Below are 7,500 nucleotides of genomic sequence, written 5' to 3'. Positions count from 1 at the left end.
CTTTACTTGAACTATAACTTTAAAGTGATAGGAAATGGTTTGGTAGAAAACAGGAACAAGAAAAAATAAGAACCATAAACTGTTACACCCTACCATGTCTAGAATAAGTAAGACCACCGTTGAGATACTACCGCCCTTTGACTGGCCAGACAGTATATACTACATTGGATCCTTCTCTCTGGTTACGGTTCATTTTCCCTTTGCCTACACAAACACACACACACACACACACACACACACACACTCTCTGAGTAGTCTGGCCTAATTATTACATATTCTCCACTGTACTCATACACCTGACAACATTGAGATTAGCAAACAATTCTTCTAAATCCGAGAGGTTAACTACTGCACTGTAGTTGTTCAGTGGCTACTTTCCTCTAGGTAAGGGTAGAAGAGACTCTTTAGCTATGGTAAGCAGCTCTTCTAGGAGAAGGACACTCCAAAATCAAACCATTGTTCTTTAGTCTTGGTTAGTGCCATAGCCTCTGTACCATGGTCTTCCACTGTCTTGGGTTAGAGTTCTCTTGCTTGAGGGTACACTCAGGCACACTATTTTTATAGTTTATATAGGAAATGTTTATTTCAATGTTGTCAGTGTTCTTAAGATATTTTATTTTTCCTTGTCTCCTTTCCTCACTGGGCTACTTTCCCTGTTGGGGCCCCTGGGCCTATAGTATCCTGCTTTTCCAACTTGGGTTGTAGCTTAGCATTTAATAATAATAATAATAATAATAATAACAATAATAATAATAATAATAACAATAATAATAATAATAATAATAATAAAGAAGAGGAAGAATCCCACGCAGCGTCCAACTTAATTTCAACAATTTATTGGACGCTATATCTTATGTCTACTTTACCTAACACATGATTCTTTTTCAGATTTTTTATTCAACAACTATTTTTTTTTCTTTCAATTTCAGCAGAAACGTTAATTGATCGATTGCATATGATTATCAGTTATTCAAAAAAAAAAAAAAAAAAAAAAAAAAAAAAAAAAAAAAAAAAAACCTGCCCGTGCACAGAACCATAGTCTTTAAAGGCTATATAAATTAATATTTCTTTTTAATGGTTTAAAATCCACTCATGAATGGCACAGACAAGGGACAGTGCCACTCCGTAGTAGGAAAATGAAATTGCCCTAGAGACTAACTATACTGTATATACATAAGATCAGCGTCCAAGCCCCCTCTTTATCCAAGCTACGACCAAGGAGGTCCAGGCCATGGCTACTGATGAATCATCGCGTAGACATCTTGTCTCCCCCAAACCACCCTTTGCTCACAAGGATGGTGAGGTTGCAGACACTACAAGAAACTAACGAGCTTGATTGGATCAGGAACCCGAGTCCGACAGAACGCTAGGCAGGGACACTTCTGTGACGGGCCGAGAGAAGGTTGTGAACTCAAAGGCACTGTGAAAGCAACTGAGTTAATTTATTATAGAACACTCTCCTTTATATACAAAACCTCAAGGCAACAGAATATTTCATGTTCGAAAAACAGACAATGTTACATAGGAGAAACGCAGACATGTTTATTCTGGTTCTTTTCAGTGCGAGGGAAGAGCGAAGATACAAGCATAATATATACAAAATGAATTATGTACGATCGTGTGACACACGGTTGGTACACTTCCATTAAGCTACCACCATTATTCTGGATTTGATGAGAACAATCATACCTTAAACTACCAGTCAAGGCAGATGTCAACCAGCCACCTGTCAAGTAGGATGTCTTCAAACTACCAGCCGAGGGATGCCTTGGCAGTGATCAACAAGGATGCTATTCCAGGGCTATTCCAGGGACCTCTCAAAGATGGTGGAGGAGATTATCCGGTACAGAGAATAGAAGGATTGAAAAATTCCTTATTTTACTTAATAAAACAATCTGATAAAGGATGATTCCCTGTGATGCTCTTCAGCGCTGAACAATCCTGAACAATCCTCCACGGCAAATTAAAAACAAATTGTGGACGATCAAAAATTCAAAGGAACTATGAATTCTGAATGAGCGACGAGAGCCCTCATGAGGGAACGGACGGCAAAATCAGGCCTTTTATTAGTATGGGACTGAAGTGGTCATATATATCTCTCTCTCTCTCTCTCTCTCTCTCTCTCTCTCTCTCTCTCTCTCTCTCTCTCTCTCTCTCTCTCTCTCTCTCTTTATAGATACATACATTTTTAGGAAAAGGCAAAATCAGGCCTTTTATTAGTATGGGACTGAAGTGGTCTTATACTCTCTCTCTCTCTCTCTCTCTCTCTCTCTCTCTCTCTCTCTCTCTCTCTCTCTCTCTCTCTCTCTCTCTCTTTATAGATACATACATTTTTAGGAAAAGGGGTTACAGATAGGGCAGAGAGGTTGGATCTGGAGAACTTTTTTTTTCTAAGTTCGGGGTTAGAGAGGGCGATGCCACATATGGACTGGTTGAAGTACCCTCCCACCCCCCCCCCCTCCCCCCCCCTCCTCCCCCCCCCCACCCACCCCTGCCCCTGGGAGAGGCCGAGGTCTCTCCGGATATACAAAATGAGATGAGCTTTGGCCGAAGTGTTTGTATTACATGTGTCAACGTTTTCGTACACTGTTCGTTTGTTTTCATCTAATACAAAACGTCAATTTTTTTTCCCAGATTCTTTGCTTTTTGTGACCTTTTTAGGACCGATTTGATGATAAGTATACATTTGATTTAGCGTCTCTCTCTCTCTCTCTCTCTCTCTCTCTCTCTCTCTCTCTCTCTCTCTCTCTCTCTCTCTCTCTCTCCCCTACTTGAAGCTCTGGTTGGTGCCTAATTATGATGTGGGTCTCTTTTCGAGAACGAGAGGTACTATAACATAATTGTATATTCTTGTGCTTCGAGTCTTTGTCAAGATGAAAGCTTAATTATTTTTACTCTAGTTTTAGATTCTATTTTTAGGGGGGGAAGGGGGGGGGAAGAGTGGCCTCGACATTCTACCATTATATTCGATAATGAGATAAACTTAGCAAAGTAATAATTCTTGAAAGAGAGTTAAACATGTACAATTCCCATGCACAAACATACAAACATATAGGACACGCTTGTCCTGAAATGACTCATGAATGCATTTTCATGATGACAGTCAAGCAAGAGCGCAAACACAAATAAAATGCACGCAAATTAATTGCAACATGAATTTACTCTCTTTGAAAAAAAATTACAAAACAATGCAGTTGTCTCTCAGGAAAGTGAAATATAAAATAGGAGACAACATATAAGAATTGATTTATATAGCACTAACTACTGGGTAGCTGATCTGTCTCATCCCAATATATGTTTCTGTCCTTAATGGGAAGTTAAAATGTCCTCTAACGAAGAAGGACGCCTACTCACGGATTATTATTATTATTATTATTATTATTATTATTATTATTATTATTATTATTATTATTATTATTATTACTTGCTAAGCTACAACCCTAGTTGGATAAGCAGATTGCTATAAGCCCAGGGGCTCCAACAGGGAAAATAGCCCAGTGAGGAAAGGAAACAATAAAAACTAAAATATTTTAAGAGCAGTACTCAAACCCTAGTTGGATAAAGCAGATTGCTATAAGCCCAGGGGCTCCACCAGAGAAAATAGCCCAGTTAGGAGATGAAACAATAAAAAATAAAATATTTATAGGTCAGTAACATTGAAATAAATATTTCAAGGTTCTCAAAAGAGAAGGATGTTCCCTCCCTAATCTACAACTTCACTTAAGGACTGCTAAATAGATAAGCAGACTGCTATAAGCCCAGGGGCTCCAACAGGGAAAATAGCCCAGTGAGGAAAGGAAACAATAAAAAAAAATATTTTAAGATCAGTAACATTGAAATAAATATTTCAAGGTTCTCAAAAAAAGAAGGATGTTCCCTCTCTAATCTACATCTTCAATCATAGACTGCTAAATAGCAACAACACAAAATAAAAAAAATAAAAATAACAGTAACAAAAGCGACGGGTTAGATTGAAGAGTAGGTCTGGAAAGTACGGGCTGCTATAAGCAAGAGCCCGTGTCTCCCACAAGGTGAAGCAATATAAAAAAAGGTCTGGACATGATTTATGTATATAAGGTAGATGAGAATATGTAATGCTTTAGTACTGCCAATCCTGATGTATAGTTCGTCTACCTGGGCACTGACCAGAAGAGAAGAGAAGGTTGAATGTTTTTTACATGAAGTTGCTGAGGATACTTAACGTTACATGGGGAGATTTTGTTAGGAATGAAGACATCAGGATGAGACTGAGGCAAATGCCACTCAGTATCAGACTGAAGAGGGGGAGGCTGAAATGGTCTGTACATGTTGGGAGGATGGATGGGGATAGAGACCCCATGAGAGTACCGAGAACAGTACAAATGGGAAGACCGCTGGTAGGACCAAGAACGAGGTGGATATCAGGATGAGACTGAGGCAAATGCCTCACAGTATCAGACTGAAGAGGGGGAGGCTGAAATGGTCTGGACATGTTGGGAGGATGGATATGAATTCTATTCATATCCATCCTCCCAACATGTCCAGACCATTTCAGCCTCCCCACGAGAGCACCGAGAACAGTACAAATAGGAAGAAGACCGCTGGGACGACCAAGAACGAGGTGAATCAACATAATTGTCTGAGATCTTGTAGAGGAAATCCAAAACCAAGAGGAAGCCAGGGAAATGGCTCAGGGTAGAGACAGATGGAGAGGAACTGTACCAGCCTTATGTCACTGGCCAGTGGTGGGAAGATAAATTAAAGTAACTAAGAAAGGTATTTAGGTCATATGGCCCATATACAGGCCCGGGGAGATCATTCAGAGCCAATGTTACGGCTGATATAAACTTGCAGTTGCTTTGAAATAATGGTTAAAAAATATTTTGGACACAAAATGGAAAACGGGATGTGGGAATGGAGGTAACGCAGATGGCTAAAAAGAGGTGCAGCTAAGGGCCAAAGGGACGCTGCAAAGGCTAAGGTGCGCTGTAGGCGATAACTTCCCAACACAGTGAAAGATTTAGTCTAGGATTTTCTCATTACCTCAGACGAGGTTATTTCATTATTAATCCAGTTTGTTCAGTTTGTCTGTCTGTTCGTCTGTCTGTTGCTTAGTTGAATGAAATACACAGGAAAAAATATATCTGAATTCTGCTAAAATTTCACGAAAAGTGGTCCTCGTTTCTAGCAACATATTAAATTTTAAGGAGAATCGTAATGAGACAAGCGTCATTTGTGTGTGCGTATGCCTGTGCGCACAGGCTCCGGGGGGGGGGGGGGGGGACAATCGCCCAACCACAGTGGTGATTTACAAAATCCAAATACTCTTTAATTTTGTTGTATAATGTATTAGTAGACGCAATATCCTTGATACAGTAGAACTTTTAGAAATTAATAAAAGGGACCCGTTTGCTTTTGATGACGGAATTATTCCGGGAACAATTTCACTTGAGGATAGTAAGCAGTTATAAATATAGGCAACAGACTTAAAGGGTGAGAAGTTTAGGGTTAGGGAGTGTATGGAAATTATCAACATGGTGGACCGAATGTTAGTAATGGTTATTGGCATAACAGCATGATGGATTAATTATGTAATCAACTTTCAGCCGTCGTCAGGGAAACCATCCCACTAAGGAAAATAATACAGAGAATTAGGGAAAGCATCTCACTAAGGAAAATGATACAGAGAATTAGGGAAAGCATCTCACTAAGGAAAATGATACAGATAATTAGGGAAAGCATCTCACTAAGGAAAATGATACAGAGAATTAGGGAAAGCATCTCACTAAGGAAAATGATACAGCGAATTAGGGAAAGCATCTCACTAAGGAAAATGATACAGCGAATTAGGGAAAGCATCTCACTAAGGAAAATGATACAGAGAATTAGGGAAAGCATCTCACTAAGGAAAATGATACAGAGAATTAGGGAAAGCATCTCACTAAGGAAAATGATACAGAGAATTAGGGAAAGCATCCCACTAAGGAAAATGATACTGAGAAGTATTGAATAGAATATAATTGAGAAATAACCGAATTAATAACAATAACGACTTGATCATGATACTATAAGGAGAAAAAGGCGGCATTGGTAATTTTGAAAATGAAGGTCAACTTTGGATAAAGATAAAGAAAAGGGAAAGCAAATCTCTTCATGAACCATCAAGCATCTCTAATAAATAAAAGCACGAAAGAGGCACTCGCTATTTACAGAAGAGTGTGCTTAAGGCCGGGAGCACACTAGCGACTCTGTGGCGCCACAAAGCCACAGCATCGTGTGGCGGGGATGTGGTCTCCCATAGGTTTCCATTGTTTTCAAGTTTTGCCGCGCAAACTAGCGACTGTGGCAAGCGACTGTCGCTCTCAGTCGCTCATCCCCGCCACAGGCGAGGCGTGGCTTTGAAAACAATGGAAACCTACAGGAGACCACATCCCCGCCACACGATGCTGTGGCTTAGTGGCGCCACAGAGTCGTTAGTGTGCTCCCGGCCTAAATAACCCCTCGAAAAGATGACTTTAATCTAGATATTGGAAAGACATGTTACAAATGCCAATAGATTGTATTATATAGACCTTGATGAACGTTATAGCACTATCCAAGAATAGAAAACATTGGGGTGCTCTTTTTTAACCTGACCATGAGAGAAAAAATCCACTGAACAGTAACTATACTAATTTTTTTTAATGAGGCGCTAGTTTGTTCCCCTCATTTATTTATTTCCTTTCCTCACTGGGCTATTTTTCCCTATTGGAGCCCTTGGGCTTATAGCATCTTGCTTTTCCAACTAGGGTTGTAGCTTGGCAAGTAATAATAATAATATTTATAATTTGGACCGACTCGCAGCGGCGCCCTTTTAGCTCGGAAAAAGTTTCCTACTATCTGATTGGTTAGAATTATCTTGTCCAACCAATCAGCGACCGGGAAACGTTTCCTAGCTAAAAGGGCACCCCAGCGAGTTGGTGCAAATCTGCCTCCCTAAAAAGAATTAACTATAGATCTACCTTCAAAACTGCCACATGGATTTCTTACGGTTGTTAGATGTTTGGAAAAAAAGTAGACTATGTACCAAATATGCCAGGTTCTTCGGTGTATGTATAGGTAAACACAAGACCCATACCTAGAGTAGGATCCAACACCCAATTGTCTTTGTTCTCTTCATTTATTTATTTCCTTATTTCCTTTCCTCACTGGGCTATTTTTCCTTGTTGGAGCCCCTGGGCTTATAGCATCTTGCTTTTCCAACTAGGGTTGTAGCTTGGATAGTAATGATAATAATAATAATAATACCCAAGCTAAGCCAGCACATATAGAATCCAATGATTCTCTGGACTACTGTAGTGCCTCAACGGGTAGCTGGTGCCTGGATCAACCTGCTATCTAGCGGACTAATGTAGGAGTAGCCTATAGTGGCTATTAATGCTAAAGATTTTTTATTGGCATTAAATTAGTGAGGAAGCAGCTAAGAAAAATGGAAACTGAAGAATCTTTATGAGAAAGAGGTATCAACATAAACTGACAATG

The sequence above is a fragment of the Palaemon carinicauda genome, chromosome 39, assembly GCF_036898095.1.
Source record: "Palaemon carinicauda isolate YSFRI2023 chromosome 39, ASM3689809v2, whole genome shotgun sequence".
NCBI classification, from domain to species: Eukaryota; Metazoa; Arthropoda; class Malacostraca; order Decapoda; family Palaemonidae; genus Palaemon; species Palaemon carinicauda.
Note: the sequence above shows the minus strand (reverse complement) of the source record.